Genomic DNA, 22,571 nt, shown 5'->3' on the forward strand with positions numbered 1-22,571 from the left:
ATTCCAGCAAAAGTCAAACAACAAAAGCTAGAGGAATCTGAAATGATTTCCAGTGAGGAGAGGAATTTAGTAAAGTTAAGCTAGAGAACAGGCTACAAAAAATGTAGCCTATTGTTGCTTATCTTCTATTTTGGGTCATTTTGACCACAACAGAAGGAAATCATTGGATTTTTGTTTTCTGAACATTTTCAGCTATTAACCTAAAGTTACTTTTTGTTGCCATAACTACCTTTCACCAGTAAAAGAATAACCTAGGGAATGTCTTGTCTTGCTCTAAATACGGTTGTGATAACTCATTCATAAATGTATTTTGAACTGGCTGTCTCGTTTAAAATTAATTTCATAAACACACACTTTTAAAAATATGCAAAATAGCTTATTTGAATTGATTTTCCTTGTCCTTATCAAGCGTTCTTACAAATGGGGAAATAAAGAATTGATAAGCAGCATTGCTTACTGAAGAGCAGCACTATTGCTGTTCACAGAACATATCAACTCCTACCATATTGGAAGTGAAATAATTTTCTCAGTGCTCACCTATTATGTAAGCCCTTCTTAAACATGCAGTACATTACTGCCTGACTTATTTGCATTTGTCATGTTCCAGGGCTATTCCCTTATCATCATAATCCCCTCCATGGTTGTATTGCTTGCAATAAATTACTTCTGCTTTTTCTTTTGTTTTGATTTAACTCAAGGTTATCCTAATCTCTCAAGAACACTTAGGGACACGAAGGATCAGAAGAAGCTCAGAACAACAACTAAAGTTCCCTAAGATGCTAGTAAGTTTAGCAACATGACATTTAGTATTTACAATGGAGATTATAGAAGTTTATCATGATTTCTGCATGATGATGGAACAAATTATAATTTTCATTTCAATATCTAACTTTGCGCTATAGAGAAGATATTTAGCAAAAGGTAATGAGAGAGGTTTCAAACATTTTAAAGCAATATATTTCTATGTATAATTTTCATATGTAATTTGTATGTATTTGATAACTGTTGTTTACAAGAGCATTTAACAACTTGCACCTGTGCAAGCTAAATACACCAATCTTGTTGGACTCCACATTTCAATGTAATAAGCAAAGGACTTGATGATTCAACTGGGTGGCAATAGAGCACAAAGCCCAATCATTTCACGTATCCTATGGCAGGTAAAAAATTATCATCTTCCAGCAATTTGTTAACCCATATGAAATCACTCATGTCTAGTTCAGGCATTGTGAGCAGGCACTGTGAGCAGGAGTTCACATGCTGAAAAACACCACTGCATTCATCCTTAGCATTTTTGAGAGAACTGAGGGCATTAAAGGGAATGAATATGGACTATTTTGTCACCTTTTTAAGTGCTCCTTGTGGAAGTATGTGTCTGCTTTGCAAATAACTTCTTAAGCTAGGTCCTTCATGCACTGTGTTGGTCATTCAGTCATTTTTCTTACACTAGTGATAAAAATTAGCTTTGTTTTGTTTCACTCTGCAAATATTGTAGCACTTATTAAACTATGAGAGAATGAGCTGAAATGTACTCTTGCTTATATAATGCTGAAAGAATTTTTAACTGAATTTGAATGATAAGACTAAATCTATTCTTTATCTCTGTGCTGATACTTATTAAGTTCAACCTCTCAAAGGTGTACTTGAAATATAATTTGAAACCAGTGGATGTATATGGATATTCATGAGGCCATAATTTGAATTACTGAATATTTATTAACAATAGTGCACAAGACAGAAAATACCAAGCACAACATTTAGAGCTGAGGACAAGTGGGCAGAGTTAGCAAATGGTAACAATTATCTTTGTACTCAAAAATTTAAGAACACTGGGTCTCAAAGTCACCGAGAAACAACAAAGATTGATTGCCATTTTACTGTTATTTTTAAGAGCAGAATCCAATTTTACAGACACCCATTTCTCTTGCAGAGACCCATTATCTACAAAAGCTTCCTGTGCTGCTTCTAATGTGAATACAAAAAGAAGATTTGCCTTTCAGGCCTCTCAGTCTGGAATCTTTTTGAAGTCTTTTAAAGTATCATTTTTCGTATTACTTTTGTTGTAACATATCTATTATTATTCCTTTTACCCCTAATTTCTTAATGTCTTTGGTTTCATCTTGGCTTTCTGGGCACTGATTTTATTTAGGCAAACAAAGACTATATATAAGACTTACTTTACTTCTTCTAAAAAAGTTGGCTGCAGTCATTTCTACTAATACGGTTCCCACTTTCTAAAACTCTGATAGTTATTCTCTTTTATTAACCAAAACTGAGTTAATGAAGAGGAGAAAAAAATATGGTTTGAGAGATGGATGGATGGATTAATGATGTGTTGTGGTACTTACTACCCCTGCTTCCCCTCCCCCTCACCAAAATAACCCCCATTTTCATGTGAATATATATCACCACATAATTGAAAAATTAATGATGGCATGAAACACGTTCACAGGTTCTTCTTTTTCCAATAATCAGTTCAAAGCTGGAGAATGGGATTTATTAAGGAGTTTACAACCATTAAGTACTTGCATCGTATGTAAAACTTTATTGAGAAAATATTTTTTAAAATATGGTTATTACATGGATTTCTAGTACTCCTTCTGGTTGAAACATTTTGTTGATTTTGTTTGAAAGAAAGTTGAACAGCCTAGTGACACGAGTCAGGAGATAAGCAAAATTAGTTAGCTCTTGCCCACACACTTTACTTTTTATGTAAAATTATTACCATAATTAGTGGCAATTACAGTTCTGTCTATGAAACAACCATGATAATTTTCAAAATATCTTTATGCTCGCTGACCAGTCACCAAAGTATCAGGATGGACATCTGTGTTTTAGATGGAAACAACTGTAAGTGTACTGGTGCATAACCAGCCACTATACTAGTAGCTGCTTGTCAAGAGCTGGAAGTTGGTTCCATGTGGAGACAGAGACTGAGAAGGAGACAGAAGCCCCTGGCATATGTTACACTTAAGACATGATCAACTAGTTAATTACATCTTAAATAGTAGCCTGGCCACATATCCAGGCAATTAATGGCATGTGAAAACAAGAAACAAGTCACAAAATTATTCCTCAAAATGTGTAATAATTTTGTAGCTGGTCTCCATTGTGCCATAAACTGAATGTGTGGCAGAGTCCTGGCCATGCAGCCTAATGCTGGCTGCATAGTGGGGCTTGGTTGGCTGGTCCCCTCCCCGATGTTGGCAGACTGACAGCTGTGTGGGGCAACACCTCTATTTTAAGGGTGCCAAGTCAGGGGAGTTTATCAGCTGGGCCAGGTGTGCCAGGGTGTGGGAAGCCCCAGGAAACTGCAGAACAAGGCACTTGACATATTCTGGGCACAGGGACTCTGAGACAGGGAGTGATTCTCTGATCCCAGGGTCCCCATGCACCAGGACATTTAAAAACTGTGTGCACAGCTCAGCTGCATACACATTTTTCTGACATCCCCAGCACATGGGGACCCTGAAATCATGGAACCTCTTTCAGATCCCAAAGATCTTAAAAAAGGACAAAGATCTTTAAAAAACTGCTTGTGCAGGAAGGCTGCGCATGAGGTTTTCCGACATCCCAGTCCCTGGAGCTCTAGGAGCCAGTGTGGTCTTGGTCAGCTGATTATTTGTCCCAGCACTGGGACTCCATCAAAGTTTTGAACTGGCTCTGGTGCGGTCCTGGGGCTAGGACTATCAGTCAGCTATTGGTCCTGGCCCCAGGACCACACCAGTTCACTGGGCACCCAGCTTTTAAATTGCCAGATCATGATCCTGGGCTCCCTTTGAACTGGTGAGAATGGGATCTGGTCTCTGAAGTTGTCTTGCCATGAATGTCCAGAGAACGATGCACAGTAGGAAATAAACAGCACCTGTTATCTTTTTCTTTAACTTTCAGCTCTTTGTGCTAAATTTGTAGTTTTTCTCCAGAATGCTGTGACTAATCTAGTGACCAACTAGAAATATTGGCTAAATCTAAGCAGGCTTTTCCAGGCAATAAATCCGATTGTTGAACAGAGTTGATATTCACTTTGTAATGTTTATCTAGGGAAAGTGACTTGTTTACTCATAGATACGTTTGTAATACCTAGTTGTTCATGTCACTTGCTCTTCTCTGACTTAAGTGGAATTGCAGTCATCTGAAGTTGCTTTGGTTTAAACAATGCCATATTAAATATAAATACCATGCCAAAGTAAATACATGTAGGTTTGCAAACATATGTAGATTGCTTATTCTAAATACATTGTTGAGTAATTGCCCAAGACAAAAGTTGAGAGAATGAGAAGAAACTTCAAATTCTTCCTAATCAAGAAACAAATGAAATTCCAATAGTGATGAAAGAAAGCAAAAAAAAAAAAAAAAATTGTAGGACTAATAACATGCTGGAGAGAGTAGGCCATGGATTTAGTTGGGGTTCTAAAGGAAAAGATTCCTTATACAGAAATATTACTGGCTTAAGGCTCTTACATGGTCCTAAATCCTATGGGCTAAATACATGAATAAACACAGAATATAAGATAACAAAACCCAATCTGTGATTCCGCTAAAATCTTTTTTTTATGGAAGAAAGGCATAGCTATTTTTTCTAAATAAAAATTCACTTGATCATCTCAGAGAGGCTTCAGGATGAACAAGTTGTCACAACATATTAATACTTGTTTGTGGGGGTGCACCAATAGAGATTTTTACTTGGATACTGATAGCCGATTTTTAAGGAGGCATATCAGCCAATACCAATCCAATTTCAGATATGCAGCCTGGCAGGTTGAAGAGCAGTGTCTGGATGGTAAATTTGTTATGGTGGAAGGGGAGGGGCATGGAGGGGGCAGATCAAGGCCCCTGCAGTGCAGGAGGGAGTGGGGCTGGGGCTGGGGCAGGCACTGCCCAGCAGGGGCAGGGCAGGGTACAAGATGGATCTGTGGCTCATCTTGGGAGCGCAGGGAGGGGGGCGGGTGGCTCCCGCCACTGTGAGCACCCCAGGGGGCATGGGGGTGTGCCTGTGGATCTGTGTGGGGCAGGGTGGGGTGGGGCCAGGGCTTTGAGGGGGTCTTCCCAGTGGGGGCTGGGCCAGGCTGCGCTCAGGGTGGAAAGTGGCGGTGCTTGGAGGGGGCTACAGGAGGGGGGACTGCAGCCACCCCAAAATTTGCCATTGCCCCTCCAACCCCCCCTCTTAGTGCCACTGCTATCCACCCTGAGTGCAGCTCAGCCTAGCCCCCTCAGGGAAGAGCCCCATGCAGCCTGGCCATAGCCCACCCCACCCTGCCCCGTGCCATGCAGACCTGGGGGCACACCTCCCTATGCCCTCTCAGGGTGCACACAACAGTGGAAGCTGCCTACCCCTTCCCCATGCTCCCCAAATGAGCCACAGCTCCATCCCACACCCCACCTTGCCCACTGGGGCTGCCCCAGTTCCACTTCCTCCCTCACCGCAGGGTCCTTGATCTGCCCCCACCACGTCCTTTTCCTGCACCTTCCCCTTCCACCACAACAGACTTACCAGCTGCACGCAGCTCTCCGATCTGCTGGGCTGTGCTCCTCACCACCTATGTGCTGCACTGTAGCTCCATGCATGCACAGGGCATTTATTGACCACATTATAGGCCACATCAGGCCAATTTCAAATACAATCAATTTTCTTTATATCAGTGATGATCCAATTTCAAACCGATGTATCAGTGCACCTCTACTTGCTTGGAATCTGACCTGGCTCCAGTAGTTCACACCCAGATTGCCCTTTCTCACCCCTCCCCTGGCACAAATACCTAGTTCAGATCTTGCAAAAACAATCACAGTAACTGTTCCTGACCTCAGTGTACACCATAAGGAAGGTGAAGAACACTGAAAGATTCATGTAGGAAAGAGGAGCTGGGGCACTGTTCAAGTGGTTTGGGACTAATGATAAGCAGAGAAGGCTACGTGGACTGAAGGCATGGTTACACATGGATGTTCTTCACACTGTGGATTCCACAGGAAATATACCCTATTATACGTTGTCCATCCAAACCCATTCCTTGAAGCAGTGTTGTTCCACAGCTTCTGAATTCCAACAAATATAGAAATTGCCCAGATAGGTACTTAATGTAGACTGCATCAACTATATCTTGTGCTTCTTTCTTAAAGACTGTACAGTTACCATTTACAAATAGTTTTCATAGTAATGGGTTACAGTCAAATTGATCATTATCACCAGAATGCTCTGCTAATATTTATTATATGGTAATTCTTTTACCAGTGAATAGAGGGGCAGACAACTCCACTTGTGCCAGAAGTTCTGAACTAAAATTAGCAATTTAGCTTTACTTATTGTATTTTTTTTTTTTTGTTAAATATAAATTTTAAAAATCCTTGGATTTTGGTGACAGATGAAGAATTTTGGATAGTTGTGGAGCCACTAAAATTACTTCTGATGAAGATTTAAAATGAAAAAAGAGAAGGTAACTTTGTATACAAGGATAATAGTTTCAGATGCTGTTAGATGCTTGTAAAATTTGCCCGCTAGCACAACTTGAAAACTATTGGGAAAAGCTAAGGGCTGCAAAACCAGCAGAGCCTGCTAGACAGTTTCAAGCCTAGCCATTTATATGGGCTGTTATTATCCTATGGACACATGTACACATGCCTGTATCACAATGTTGCTTTAGTACTTCCTTTTGTACTACTTTAGTACTACTAAAGCACAGAGCACTAGCAGTTCATACTGCACCATACATCAGGCACACATTTATTTTTAGCTGCTACTTCTCCACAGTGGTGTGCCATAATGAGGGAGTGCACCACTACAGTGAAGTAGCTGCTGGCCATGTGTAGACACACATGGTAACTATGTCATCATAATGCATCACTACAGCTACATAGTGTCATGTGTAGATGCGCCTTTTTGCAATAAGTAATTAAATCAGTGGTGACGCACAGGGGGTGCACTCCTTGAGAGTGCCAGTGCATCACCTGACTGGCCACACTCCATGTTTAGGTGATGGGCCGGGGGGGGGCAGGCGGGAGCGTAGGTGCCCCCCCTGCAAGCACCGGCCAATCGCTGCGATAACTACAGCCAGTTCTGGGAGTGATGTGGCCACTTTTGGGAGAGGCTGTTCCCAGAAGCAGCTGCAGCCATTCCCAGAAGTGGCTGCAGCTATGTGCCCCCCTGACTAAGGCAGCACCAGTCACCCATGAGTTAAATTGTATTTAGTGACTACTCTGTAGCTGTGAGCACATCAAAACTAAATCAGGACGTTTTACATGCTATTGTATGTTTACGCCAAATTATGAACGTAGGGTGATGTAACAGGCCCTGTTTTCCCCATTATGGGAAGAGAAAGGAGGGAACAACCCTTCAAATCCTGGCAGGGATGCAAAAGGACACAGCAGGGAAAGGGAAGAAGAGAGGAATTTCCACTGGAGATGGCTTGACCTGTAATACAGATACAGTGAGGAGGCTTGGGGAAGGACAAAAAACTGCAAGGAACCCAGCCAAGATGAGTGGGCCTAGGGGAAGACAAGTTCCCCAGGAACTTGTCCTCCTCTGGCAATGAACCAGAGATGCTGAGGAGCGGCATGGGTCTTAAGAGGAGGTAGGAGGCTGCATTTCTAGAGACCCTGTGTTGCTTCAGCTGTTGGATGTACTTAACCTAAGGGCCCAGTGACCCAGCCACTGAAGGTTCAATAAGGACTGCATTCATGCATTCAACTAATCTGGAAGAATTCTCCCAGGTTTGTTCTCCTGGTAAAAAAAATCCTACCCAAAATTGTACGTACAGATATTCAATTGCTGAGGCCCTGAAGAGTGGGGAGCTTGCAGTGCTGACACAGTGCAGCCAGGGAGGGCTCTATGCACACATCTCGGGAGACTCTGCAGGCTCCCTTAGTCTTCCTGGTGATAGCAATGCACAGGGCAGCCCTGACTGGCTGTCCCAGACTGCCCATGGTCACCCTGAGTTTCCCTGTAACACAATGTGGAAATTGTGAAGGGGTGAAGGGTACATGTTCTGCTCCCTGCTGGAGCAGCAGAGTCCAGGGAGAGACATACTGTTTCCCTGGAGACTGGCAGGGGGCGGGGGAGGAAGGAGGGTTGTTGGTGACCAGTGTTCATGTTCTCAGCTGAAAGAAGCCACAGTACACACAGCCATTTGCTCTCCTAGGAGAAACTTTTTTGGTAGTGATTTAAAAACTGGTTGTTCTCAGATTATTTATCTCCTGGAGCAGCCAATTTTACTCAGTCAGAAAAAAACCTGAGAATCTGAACACTGGTGGTTTCTCCTGGGAGAATGTTACAGACAAGGTAGATAGGAGAGAAACCTGGAGCATGAAAAGACCACATCCATTTCACCTCAACTTCCATGATATACTGATGCTTGTGCACAAGACATGAAAGAGTTAACATGAACTTTCTGTACCAATTGCTGTGGCCATAAAATATGTTAGAAAGGGAAAGAAGCTGAGAGAGTTGTATTCAGGCCAAGTCAAAGTTGTTGAATTTTAACTGTTTGGGAAAGTACAGTTAACAGGTTTCAAGGACCACTACAAGGTGGGTTAGTTTGGATTTGTGCCCCCATTATCTCATAACACGGTCAATTTAATGGCCAAAAAGAAAGGGAGAAAAATATGAACTTTACTTTGGTAAAGTAGCTTAGATAAACATAACTGAATGTAATATTATGGAAGACAGTGGAGCTGGCTAAGATTTGGCACTGCTGTAAAGGTAAAACAGATTTGCTTTCTTGTTCTTTGAAGGGTTAGGGTGCCTGGTGATCCAAATAAAGAGAATGTGAATAATAATTCCCCAAGGTATCCACTATCCCAAGCCATAATAGGCAGGAGTGGAGATGCATTTGGAACACCAGGCTCACCCCATATGCAAAGCAAAGTAGCATACCCATGCTAACGGGCAAGCATAGTTTAAAAAAAAATAAATGTGGCTTGCATTTTAAGGAATCTGAAATTAATTCATACTAAAACTAAAATACCCACACAGCAAATATTTGTAAGCAGATTAATTTTGTTTCCAGTTGGGAAGTGTTTATCACTAAGTAATCATAGTAGCAAGGCTGACAAGTGGTAACATTCAAGCTGGAACCACAGATCCAAAATTCAATTTGGGATAAAATTATAGCTTCAATACTGAAGTTCCAGAAAAATGTTATCCTGGTTCAAACAACACAAGAAGCCTTTTTTTCTTTGCTTCCTAAAACAAAGGGGATTTAAATAAGTTCCAGTTAATTGAATGGTAGGAGGGAGGAAGGCTAGGCTGCATAGTTAAAAAGTTTTAATAGGTCAGTACATGAATAATTTATCTTGGTATTTGTAAGACCCTTCCCTATAGTTTCAGGGCACTTCAAAAATTAATTAATTTATCCTCAGAATCCCTGGAGGGCTGTAAAGTAGCTAATGAGAGATAAACTAAGGTGCAGGTTGTGGTGTTCAGCAAGTGCTTTGGGACAAGGTGCTTGAGACCTTATTCACTGAGGGCTCATGTACACACCATGATTTTTGCTCTTTCATGCACTGCAACTGCATGTCTGTTTGCATGAGTGGGATTTCCCAGTGCTTTAATAGTCTTTCTTGTGCATTAAATTAAAACTCCTCGGATATGGTTTAGTTTGGCTCGCTGGGAATTAAAGCATGGCAGCCATGGATTTGTTGTGTGCAAACACAAAGGCACTCAAAGAATTGTAATGAGCCTCTTTGTCCATCAGATGGCGCTGTGACTTTTTTGTAATTCACCCCTTTGAATTGCTTTTGTTTTTTAATTGTTTCCACTTTTTTTTTCCTTGTGTAGCTTTTTCTTTTTTCTCTTGTTTGCCATCTTCCTGCTTCCACAGCTGCATGGCAGGGCATGGGCATGCGGTGGTTGGGGACCCCAGGCTGGGGGGCAGCATTGGAACATTCCACTGGCCTGTAGTGCCAAGCAGGGACCCAGCTTAATTTGTTTGAAAACCTAGTGTGTGTAAACACAGATGCAACTCTCCAAAATAAACACATTTAAATGTTATAAACCTATTTAATTTAATAAGGACTAAAACCCATGGTGTGTACAGGTGCCCTAAGTGTCTCATACTTGAGAGCTTTCAGGGGTATATGTACACCACAGCAGCATTACACCCTGGCAAGAATGCTTCTGACCTTGTCTTGCCTAACTAGTGCTCCCTGCATGTTCTAGACCCAGAAATTCTGTGGTAAGGCTGCTCCAGGGACGTCCTCTATGGCTGCTCTCAAGATTTGTCTCTGGGGTACTTCAATTTTTATGCAAAGTGATATAACAGTGAGAGTTCCTATCCCCCAGGGTGATATCCTGGTAGTTCAGGCATTTTCCTGGAATGTGGAAGATGGGCTTGAATCCTGTCAAACAGAACCTGGGTGAATGCTTTAATTACTGAGCTATTGAGTAATAGTAAGGCTCTGGCTCCTCCTACAGGTGTGTTTTTAAAAGAAAACAGTCTTCAGCATTAACCCATCTGGGTGTGCTTTAAAAATAAGCAGTGGCTGCCACTCCATTTTGTGGAGAGTCTGATCCAACAAAACCACATCTATGTGCAAAGTTTACTATGCCTGGCAACAGCACCTTCAAGCGTACTGTTCTGTGCTGCAGCCTGCATCCTAATTTGGGCTAATTAGAATGGACATAGGCTAATTGATTCACCAGTGCTAATACAGCTGCCTGAGGAACAGCACAGAGGTGGCTACATGTCTGTTGGTTTAAGAGGTATCTCACTTGGAGAACAATGCAATTGGTCACACTATCTTTACTGCATGCACCTGATTAGGTGACAACTGAGTGGGGATTTTGAAGACAGTGGTTTTAGATGTAGGCACCTAATTGTATTTTAGTTCCTTTTTGGATCTGAATTTAGCGGGCTAGCTGCATCTACAGTCTCTCAAAATGTTTTCAGAAATATCCCCAAGGTCTCACACAAAATCTGTGGCTGATAAAATCTGAATTTTTTTTAAATCCAAAGTTGTAATCAGATGGCCATCCCATCTTTGCTGTGGTTGGACAGCAATGCAAAGTCATTTAAGTTGCCTGTTACTTTATTTTGTGATTATATATTTAAAAGTATCTATATAGGAATTTTCTCCTAGCAAGGAACCAAAAGACTTCATTGATCGCCTAGGAATAATACTTCGTATCCCTGAAATACTCCTGTTGTGGAAGACAGAGTAAAACAGTACTCAGTAATGGTAGCACTGTGCAAATACTGCTTTTATGAGAAGAAATGAAAAATAACTGAAAACAGTAGGGAAATTTTAGCAAGGCAGAAAATAACCCCTTCTGTAGCATGGTCAGGCACACCAGGTTTAACTGGTATCTGCCTAGAAAAAATTCCAGATAAACAGTGGTATGACCCTGACAGATTCTGCACTTTGAGGTCCTGGCTTGTCATCTGAACTTCCTATCTAATTTTATGCAAAGAAACACAGCCCTGCCCACCTAGTACTGCTCTGCATGGATCTAACCCAGAAAGGAGAGAGGAAAGTTGCTTGGAGAGTGCCATCTACTACCTCAGGTACACTAGAGAAAAAGAGGTACTGGGTGGTAGGAGGGCTCTCGCGGTGCAACTTTCTACCTCATTTTTTTCTTTGTCATATGCAGAATGGGAGCAGGTAAAGGGGATCAAGTTTCTTGGGAGTGCTATTACTAATATTTTCTCTCATGAAATACATTTCAAGAATAATCTGAAGTTGCGGGTAAAATGGTAATCTTAGGACTGTATTTAAATCTGAATTAGATTCCCTTCAGAATACATGTTACCGTTTTAATGGGGAGAAATCTCTCACTGAAACAAATGACAGCAAAGCTCTTCTTTAATCTGTTTCAAAGACCAACAGGCATTGCAAAGTGAAATCATTTTGCAGAATACTCTTTCCTGAAGCAGGCGTCTGAGGAGATTTCATATTTGATGCTCCAGTTCCCAAGCTTAAATCCCCTGGCTCGTCATTGTTCAAGGTGAGTTTAAATAGGCCAAGACACTGTCCTGTTCATATAGATGTATTTGTTCAGGTGCACTGTTCCAACTACATGGGGCTACCCCTTCTCAATATTAAATGCCAGCAGACAGACTCAGTGGAAATGGGTGAGGAGAAGAATTTTATTTAAAGGTCTTGCTGTTGTTAGAACAGCTACAATGTCCAAATGGATTATAATTAATAGGAGCAAGCATATGATTTTTCTCTTCTTTGCTATATAGGAAAATAAATTATAGCTTTGTTCCACAAAGATCATTTTTAGATTTGTCAGTGTTTAAGATGCCAAGGAGTGCCCTCCTCTTTCTCTCCTGTGAACTGCAAGCATTACCTTTTTTTTATCTCCCATACTAAGTCCTTATTAAAGAAAACAAATGTTAATAGGATGCCTCCAGCAGTATAATTAAAACTTTTTAGCCTGATTAAAGCATGCAGACTGTCAACTGCTACACTGTAAGAGGCTCTGTCATTGACATTTTGCAATATGCAATACATTCAGGGGAAAGGTCCCAAAGGGGGTTTACTTTCTTCTAAGTAAGCATAATTCATGACAAGATTAAAAAAGAAAACCGCACAGTGAGATAAAATAAACAAGGCACGTGTGCTTACAAGTGAATCTTACTTACTAATGCCCGACCAATAATTAATGCCCACTTCCCAAGGCAAGACTTTATATATATATATATAGATATATATATCTATATATCTATATATATATATATATAAAACTAGGTATTATATAAAAATGTAATGTGCTGCAGAGAACACTGGTAGCTGGGCATCTGCCTTGCCTACTAATGAGGCTAAGACACTGGAGTGAGTCACATTGTCAAGGAATATGTTGTTTTTCACATTTCTAAGGCAGAGATTTCAGGGTCTGGGTGTTATACTCAAAAATAGGGGGGTGGGGACAGAAAGGGGCACAGTGAGTAGGTGTGCAAAATACGAAGCGATGGTTGGGAAGACTGGGTTGATGTGAGAAATGATTATATGTTTTATTACAAATTATTCTTTCATCAGAGAGTGAAATAGACTCCCAGCTCAGGTCAAGGGAGTATAAAAACGGCATTTACAAAAGGCATTTCAAATAACTTGTCGCAAGCTGAACACTGTTCACACGAAGTGACAAGAGACTATAATTCCATCATTTGATTCTGTGCAAGTATCACAACACTCAGTTTCCACCCGCTCCTTGGAAACTGCCCATTTGAATTTTAGAAAGGAAAAGTGTTTTTTTGTTTAGCTTGGCTATTTGCTCTGTGCACATGCTATCTGAAATGCAGTCAAGACCTTTAAGATAAAGAAATAACCCTGGATCATTTTGAGAGGGGTAGGGAGGTTGTTTACTGGTTATGTTTAATTTAATTTTGGACTTCATCCAAGTTTGTTCACGTGAGTAAAAAGTGCAGAACATGACACTGTCTCTCTTCTGCCTTCTGGAAGCAGGGGAATCTTGAAATCTTATTGGCACTTGGCTGTATAGGCTTGAAATGAGAGGATGTCTGGAAACTGCTTGTCTGTGTGTTCTTTGGGACTGAGCTGTTTATTTTTTCAAATCAAATCAGAACAAAAGTAGCGCTTTGAAGTTCTCAGTGTTCTTTTTCTCCTCAATTTTCTTTTAAGATCTCTTCATTGACTTTAATTAAACCCACCACAGGCTCCTAATCTTGTCTGATAGGTGGGTTTTCCCAAGCTTTGTTCTAGTGCTGTACACATGATTTTTCATTACAAAAAAGTGTGTAATACCTTTATATTAGCATGTCTAGAATAAGGGCTAATTCTATAAGGGGGAGATGAGAAAGATGACAGACTGGAAAGGAAGTGAGAACTGATTAGTTCTAAAGAGGAGTTCATGTTATCCCAAGAAACAAACTCTCAGATTTTAATATCCACCCACATGGGGTGGGTTAGGGAAAAGTTTCAACATGTGAGTCTAAATTTAGTGGTTCAGACTTGTGAGAGTTAATTTTCAGGTTCTACAGAAATCAAAGTCTTGTAGGGATTGGTATCTAACTTATATTTCATTAGCTAAGTGTGTCAACACTTGTATTTTTGCTGCGGCATTTGGTACATATAGTACTGGGGAGGATCTGAAGAGTCCCTCTACTACGTTCTTTTTCAAGATATTATTAGAAACACATTTGTTCTGTCTTCTAGCTAGAGTCTTAAATGAACAAAACGTGGTGTAATTTGTCAGAAGGATGACAGAGACAGATTTAGTGACTTTTGAATTTTAAGCAGATATCACAAATATGGTCAGGCTCAAATTCCTGAACACAGTACTGTCACTGTGTCTTACTATATCTGGATGCCAGGAAGTGGAACTTTGTGAAATGCATTTTTAATATATAAAGATATCTTGCTCACTAATGAAAAATCTATTAGCTACTCCATTACTTAAAGGGTTTGAGGCTACAATTTTCAGTTCTTTACTACTACTATAGCTGGGCTCTTCATTGGCAATAGGTTAAGATTAATAAATTCTCTTCATTTAAGCATTTTTGCTTAATGGTATACTCAGTATGGCAGTTGATATTATTTGAAGTTGGGGATAGGTTTGTGCAAGATGCTCTCCAGAGGCCTAGCACTACAGAGGTATTCAGTAGGCCTGTGCAAAGCAGCTAGTATTTGCTTTGGATTTGGATTTGGCTGATTCGGGGGACAGTGATATGAATCACCGTCCCAAATCGATTTGGCCGCATACGAATCTGAATTGCTGAATCAGCCAGGCTCATCCCCCCTCAGCCTGGCAATGGCTGCCCTGCCTGCCCCAGCTCTCAGCTCTTTGGGGAAAAAAGCCCTGGTGCCCACCAGGTGCTGCCAGGAAGAGGGACAATCCCCACTGCCCTCCATTTTATGAGGGGCTCTCCATGAGTCTCCACCCCTAGTACTTACCAGCTTGGAGTTGGGGACTCCAAGCTGGTACTGCCCGAATCTACCAGGGACTGCCCGAATCATCAGAGCTCTCCAAATCTTTTCCAAAGATTCAGAGAGCTCTGAATCAATTCAGACCTTTAACTTGGTCCCCTGATTCCTTGTGGATTCAGAGAGTCAGCCACTGAATCAGGCCAAATCTCCTCTAAAACGAATCACCACCCGAAGCTTCACACAGCCCTAGTATTTAGATGAGCAAAGGTGGATTCCTCCTTTGCAATTAGGAAGGCGGGTGTGAGTTTTATTGAACAAAAATGACACACATTTTCCCTAGCCTATAAATTTGTATATAGTAATTTAATTAACATAAGAAATGTTTCAGGAAAAACCAATAACTCACAAAAAAGCATTACATTTCCTCTTTGCTCCTCACTTTGTTTATCTCTTGCTTCTCCCTAGATTGGTACCTCCTTAAGATTCTTAAAGTTTTTTAGAAGTTTCAAGTGCTCTGAATTTTAAGTGAACTAGAGGTTTATTGTAGCAAGTTATTGATCCAGACTGATCTAAGGCTTTCCAGTGAAATTGTTTTGCAGTAGAAAGCTGGATCTTGAAAATTATTTGTTTCAAAGAAAGCATGTGCTTTCTTAAGAGAATTTCACTTTTTTTTACAAAATAAAATGCTCCTATAACTGAAATTCAGGCCTTTCAGCAAAAAAAATGATCAATATTCCATTAGAAATAGAAATTTTCTTTGGAAATTTAGGGTTTTTTTTCAGTTCCATTGAAACCTTTTGTGGGAGGAAAAAGAACCTCATCTGAACAGTTATAGTAACTACATGAAAAGCCAATGGACATCTCTCTCAAAATTTTAGGCATTTGCTTAGTCTTCACAAAGCCTTAGAAGATGGGGGTGGAGAGGAGGAAGAGAGGGAGGCAGGATAAAACAGAGATGAATCAGCTGGAACAAAATAAATGCCTTTAAGAAAACTTCACTGAGAAGAAGATATTTAGGTTGTTTGGGAAAATATCAAAATATTTGGGTACAGTTTATTCAAATGGGATTTTTGAGGCTCCAGGAAAGAGGCAAACAAAAATCAAATGAAAACAAAGAAATTATAAGGCAAGAAAAAAAAAAAGGAGATAAGACTCCACAATAGCTGAAAGCATGCACATATTACTAATTTAGAACCAGTTACTCTGGTAAGAACTACTTTGCAATCACTGAGTAAAATTATTTCCTATTTACATTTTTCATACTGGTATTTGGGGCAAACTCCATTGTTGCTCTGCATAAATCTCTGACAATTCTATTCAAGTCAAAGAACAGAATCTGGCCTTTCATATTACAAGTACAGAAGGATTTAAAAGCATGTTGTTCGTATTGTTTAGGTTGGAGTTTAGGTTTGGGGACTGAATGTTACTAGTTAGGAATGAATCTGAGTTCACTCTTATGAAATTCCTTCACTTTGAACTGAAATATCAGGCAAAACTTTGTCAAGTCACATCTTGCCTTCAAGCAGAACCCAGCCGATCTGACATCTGATCAAGGGCTAGAATTTGAGAATTCAAATCCAGTCTCCAAACCAATGAAATTAAAATGGGCTCAGATGTGAATTTCCCATTGTGCCTAAATTGCTTGCTATTATTTAAGTAGTCTGAAAACAAGAATAGTCCATGCAGATGTATGTTTTTAGAATGCATTATGTATGACCTATTTTATACAGGCTGTGGTTTTTAAAATCCATGCAAAAGTGTTGCACCACGAATAGATATACAAAAAACTTAGAACTCTTGGTTCTAAAATGATAATTTTTATTAGACTGACTGGGAAGAGACAAAAAAATTGTCCTTTTCTGCAAGCTTTTGGGATCAAAGTCTCTTTATCAGGCTCTGGGAAAAGTATAGATGGTAAAGAATAGTAAAAAGTCCCCATAGGTAGGAAATAAACTTCAAATGAAGTGTGTGTGGCATCTGTGGTAAAAAGTCCATTTGAAGCTTATTTCCTACCTATGGGGACTTTTTACCGTATTTTACCGTCTATACTTTTCCCAGAGCCTCACAAAGGGACTTTGATCCCGAAAGCTTGCAGAAAAGGACAATTCTCTTGAGATTTCCCAGTTGGTCTAATTAGAGGTAACATTTTGGAACCAAGAGTTCTAGTTTTTTGTGCGTCTTCTTGTATCAGCCCAACACAGCTACCAAGTACACCTCACACCACAAATAGTGCTTTGGGCATGTTAAATACAGTTAAAGGAGGGATTCCAAATCCCTCAGAAGAAAATTTGGACATATAACCAGCCAAAATCAGTATCTAGCTCCCCCCACTTCAAAGGCTACATTTTCTTCCCAATTAGTCCTAATGAAAAAAACCTCTTCTATCAGAAGGCAGAGAAAAATGTAAATTATTTGAGAAATGTTTCTCCCCTTAATTTCTGTGTGTTTAACCAAAATCCAAACAGGTGAGTTAAATATACCCTAATTGGTCCAGTAAAGTCCTGTATACAAGAGGTCAGTTCTGGGTTTCCTAAGACGTGTATTGTGTCCCAGGCACCATCTCTATCTACGGAGCTGTGGCAGAGAAGCTAATGTGATCCCTGAGAATTTCTGCAAACTTGGAACGTGCCAACCTTCAAGTGCATTGCAAAGCCCACCTACTTGGACAGGCTTTTGCTTAATGGGAGGCACTTTTGCCTAATTAGTGTTAGCCCTTTTGTCATGCTGGTGTAATCAACTACATTTTAAATCCATATACATTATATTATTTTGTGGCTTTTACAATTTTGTTTTCCATGGAGTTCTTCTTACAGAAATTCTATGAGTGTTTGGCTGTATTACACATAACAGTCTACCTCTGACAGGAGACCTGTGTAGCTGAGATTGTCTTTTTAAATGCAAGCTAAGGGAGAAATTTTGACAATTCCATAGCCATTTCATTCATTTAATGTCTTTACTATTGGCTGTCCCAATGCATTAATTTACAATGAACCTAAACTGAATTAGTCATAACCATAAAAGCTGTTCGGAATCACACGTTATACTAAACAGAAGTATTTCCAGCTGGTATGGCAGCTTGTAAGCTTTGTTTGGCAGCAATATCATGTCATCTACCTAAAGGTACAAAACAGGAGTTACCTTACAATTTGTTTTACAGGTCTTGAAACACCGCTGATAAATTCATTTGCTCAAGAGGTTAGGAGAGTTCATCAGCTGCTACTCATACAGTTAACATGCAACACCATGTTTAACACCTCCCTGTACCACTCTGACAAGACAAATGAAATGCTCCTTGTGCAGACTCTTCACTAATGGTGTTCACTCATTGCAGAGGCATAGTAGTATTTCAGTTAAAATGAACAGAAAACATCATCCTGCCTGAAACTCATAGCATGAATGCATCTGATGCACAAGAGCCCTGACCTGATGTACACAGGGGGAATGATGTAGCCTGGTGCCTGGGGCAGATGTCACATGCAGGGGCAGTAATGATTTCTGGTAGCCACTGCATCACCAGTGTGATTGTGTAGCTGCGGTTACAGGGTTTTTTTCTGGCAATCCCAGTCACCCCATCCTAGTTACACCACTGATCTTGTGTATGTAAAGGTTGTTGTCATATACATAATTTGGGGAAAATTCAAAAACTATCAGGCACTTCCTCCCTCCCCCCCTCCTGTTTCCTTGCACAGCCTTATTGATTACAAAGGTATTTGTGGAGAAATTGAATCTTTGTTTGTACAGCTAGAAAAATATTTACAGTTAAATATTTAAGGTGCCATACAAATATTATAGGATATTCACAGCAGTCCAGTGAGGTAGATTCCGTATTTATTATTTCTATATTATAGCTGGAAAAAATGAGTTATGTGACCTGCCCAGATGCCCAGAGGAAGTCAGTTCTAGGATCGGAATTCAGGCATTTCTGGCTTGGAATCCTTTGCTTGGAACAGAACAGTAGGGTGCCCGTACATGAGTGCAGGGGCTGCTCCGACACGCTGTCATTAGAGTGCTTTGGAGCAGACTCGATTAATCGATTCTGCTGGAGCGTGGTAATTACCTCACTCCAGCAGCCTCCTGCGTCTTGTGTATCAGCATCCCCACAGTTAAAAATGGTGGCAGGGCACTTGAACTAAAGCTCGGCAAATGCTCATGGGGACGCTGCCTCTTGGAGCTGCTCTAATTAAAGCGCTGCCCTCCGAGTACATATAAAAATGTACTTTGTTGCAGACACAAAATTGTATAAGCAGGATGATACTGAGAAAGTGGGCCAAGCTGAGCTCTGTTTGAGACTAGGTAGGTCAGTAATAACCAGTAAAGTGTGTTCCAAAACTGAAGTTGGGAAAACTGGGTTAGTAGGGCAGCTAACCAAGCAGATGATTAGAATCACTCTCCAAAAGGTTATGTACCTTCATCCTGGAATTAATCACAAACTACAGCAGATATTGTACCTTTTTATTCTGAGTCCTATGTAACTTTTTCCAAGTACTTATCCTTATGGAAGTGAGTGCTTGTACCTCACTTTGAACAAAGAGGTATAACTAACAACATTCTTATTTAATGCTGTCAGAACACATTGGTAATTTAATATTTGCTTATCTTATCAGCACATCACAGACTGCATTTATGTTTACATTGGTGGTTTGAAATAATATACATACGTATGTTTACATATTTGTATTCCAACATATAATCTCTAGCTCTTTTTCAAATGTCCTAACATTTAGCTTTCTGCTAGGAAATGTTATTTGACCCTCTAGGTTATTTAGAATGATATTTTTTTCAAGGTCTAGCATAGTAAGACACTTAGAGTTGAAATCTGAAGTTAAACCCAAAGTCCAAGGTATCATAAGAAAATCAATTATAATTCTGCAGAGTACAGGGGCATGAATTAAATGGAAGAATCCACCTATGAAGGGACATGCAAAAGTTTTGTAGTTGCTGGTGACTGGTCACCTACTATTCCTCTTCACTTTGGATTGTTTCCCTTAATGCTTTCCCACCGTGCCTTGATGTTCGAAAATGCAAAGAAAAAGAAAAAGGGATCTTTCAGTTATTCTTAGTGTTAGGGATAGAAGCAAGGGTTTTCTTCACAGGGCTCTTCCTTCCCTACACCCTGCCCTTACCATGCCTATGCAGGCACATGCCCGCGATCTCCTTCAGCCTCATCCTTACAGTAAATGTGATATAGTGATTGTTGACCAGTTATTCTAGTCTCTTGCTCACAAAAAGCAACCACTAATAGCTCATTCCTTAGATTCACAGCACCCACTAAGTTTTTACTTCATTGCCCAAGAAGTTTGCTGCCACCGGATATTTCCATAATAGGCCCTTATTTTTACCCTTGCCTCCAGGTAACTATAAGCATTTAATTGATTTGTTTTCCCTCACTACTCAATTAACAAGTTAATCCATGCTCAGCTCTGGCCTTATTCCAGGTCTATTAGTTACTGAGCATGATACGTAAATTCATACATATTTACATTCCATCCATTATCAGGTGTAACATCATTATTTATATTTAATAAATGAATAAGTTTCCTGGTGCCTTGTCAATCACTCTTCTTATATTTCCTCAACCTCCTCAGTGTTCCATAAATATGTCTGTTGACTCTCAATTAATCAGTTCCTATAACCCTTATCCCTGTTCTGTCTGGTCTGTGAACCAGCCTCTCAGCTTTCACTATAATTAATTCTTCTGTATCTCACAGATTGATTAAGTCTGTTTTGACTCTGGTCCTCATTTAACTCATTAAAAGGGCTTCCTCACTTCTGGGCTTTCCAGTCATTAACCCAGATCATCATTCTAAGGGAGAACCCCAGGGTTTATTGGACTCACCACTGATGGTAGCTCCCTTACCCCCACTGTGTATCCCCATGCTGCCTTTCCCATAGAGGTATTCATTCTCCCTTACCTTACTCTGGGTCTGGCTTCAGCTTAACATCTTAGTTCCTCCTGTCAATCCCAGAGAGGGTTTGAGGTGTCTGCCAGAGGGCTGAGATGCTTATTTTTTATTTAAGTGGCATTGGTGATTTAGCCTTGAGCTGTGCTGTGGCAGGCTCAGGGCTTATTTAAAACACTGGTAACTAGGCCTATGCAAGTAGGCTGGTATTCAATCCGGCTTCAGAGCCAGCCACTTCAGATTTCAGTGATCCAATCCAGAGCTCCAGATCGGGTTCCCACTTTGATCCAGCCAAAGCGGCTCTGAAGCTTTGGAGCCACCTAGGAGACCCAGCCATAGGGTATAATGGGGAATAATGAAATATCTATACCTTTGTTGTTTCTTGTCTGATTTAAATGAAACCTGCAGGTGTGATAGCCCCTGCTAAGAGCATAAAGTCTGCAAAGCTTCAAGGAGATAAGTTTAGGCGTATGGGGGAAACTGCACCCCAAATTCTTGAAAGCAAGGCTCATGTCATGTGTATGTGTTACACCACAGGGGGGTGAAAACTGTAGGAGTGGTAGCCACTGGTGAGGCCACAAAGCCTACCAAGTTTCAAGGAGATACATGCTGGGGTTTGGGGGAAACTACACCTCAAGCTGCTGACAGGCAAAACTTGTGACATAGATAACCCTGTGTGTGTTAAGGTGCAGCAGGCTGAAAACTGCAGGGATGGTGGCCCCTGCTGAGGCCACAAAGCCTGCCTTTCACCAGGGGATCATTGTTCCTGGCATTTACAGGACTGCTGTGCCATCAGCAGTCCCACCAAGCCTCCCTACCCTGGCAGAGTGCAGTTTTAGTGGTCATGCCTAGGAACTGGGGCCTCCTCCTTTCCCATAGCCCCAATCCCATACCTCTAAGTTCATCCTGGCAGGGGAATGAGTTCATCAGGGACATATTCTTCCCCTTCTGGCTGATGATACAGTTAGTGCACCCTCCAGCTGAGAGAGGGGCATTACTCAGCTTTTAAAAAACTCAAAAAAGTAAATGGGTGCAGGCAGAGCTAGGAGGGTGGCATTCAGTCCATCTGCTGGTGGAGCTTGGGGAACCCCAGTAGTGGGAGGTTCACCTTTAAGAACACCAGCTGCTCCATCAAAGCAGGATCCAAGCAGGTGTGGTGGGGTGTCACAACATCCCCAGCAATGCTGAACACACTCTCGCTTGGAACGGTAGTTGGTGGACAGGACAGATGTTGCAGGGCAACCGTGGCCAGATCCTGCCACATCTGGCTGCCGCTTGCTCAGCAGGCCAAGGGGTTGCAGTCTAGTGACTCCACATCCTCAGTGAGATAGGTAGCCACCGAAGCATCAGTGCTACCTGCCCAAGGCTGAGGTCTGGTGCGTTTGGACCCCAGCATTAAAGCCATACCCATGGCCCATGTTGGCAGTGGCTGGCATGGAGGAGACTGGCTGGTGCCAGTGCTGGTGCTGGGAGTGCTGGCACGGGAAAATGGATCCCCCTCTTCCACATACCCTCACCTCTGCACTTTGGCCTCCCTGACTTTGTTCACCAGCACCTGTGTCCAGTGATCAAGGGTTTTGGGGCTGCCAGTGCACATGCTCCCCTTCACCCTTGAGTCACACATGCCCGCCATTATGTGGACTGTACTGGACTGCAAGGGATCCAGCCGTCTCCTGATGCCCTCTTTCAACCGCCTCACCAGTGCCTGCACCTCTGGTGATAGCAGCCTGCCCCAGCCAGGAACATTGATCCCCTGGAACTTCTCCATTTGGTTCTCCAGTTCCCTCACTAGGGGGATCACCTGGCTGAGGAGAGCATCGCCAGTGCTAAGGGTCTCAGTGGCCTCGAGAAAGG

Source organism: Alligator mississippiensis, chromosome 9 (genome assembly GCF_030867095.1).
Source record: "Alligator mississippiensis isolate rAllMis1 chromosome 9, rAllMis1, whole genome shotgun sequence".
Lineage (NCBI taxonomy): Eukaryota > Metazoa > Chordata > Crocodylia > Alligatoridae > Alligator > Alligator mississippiensis.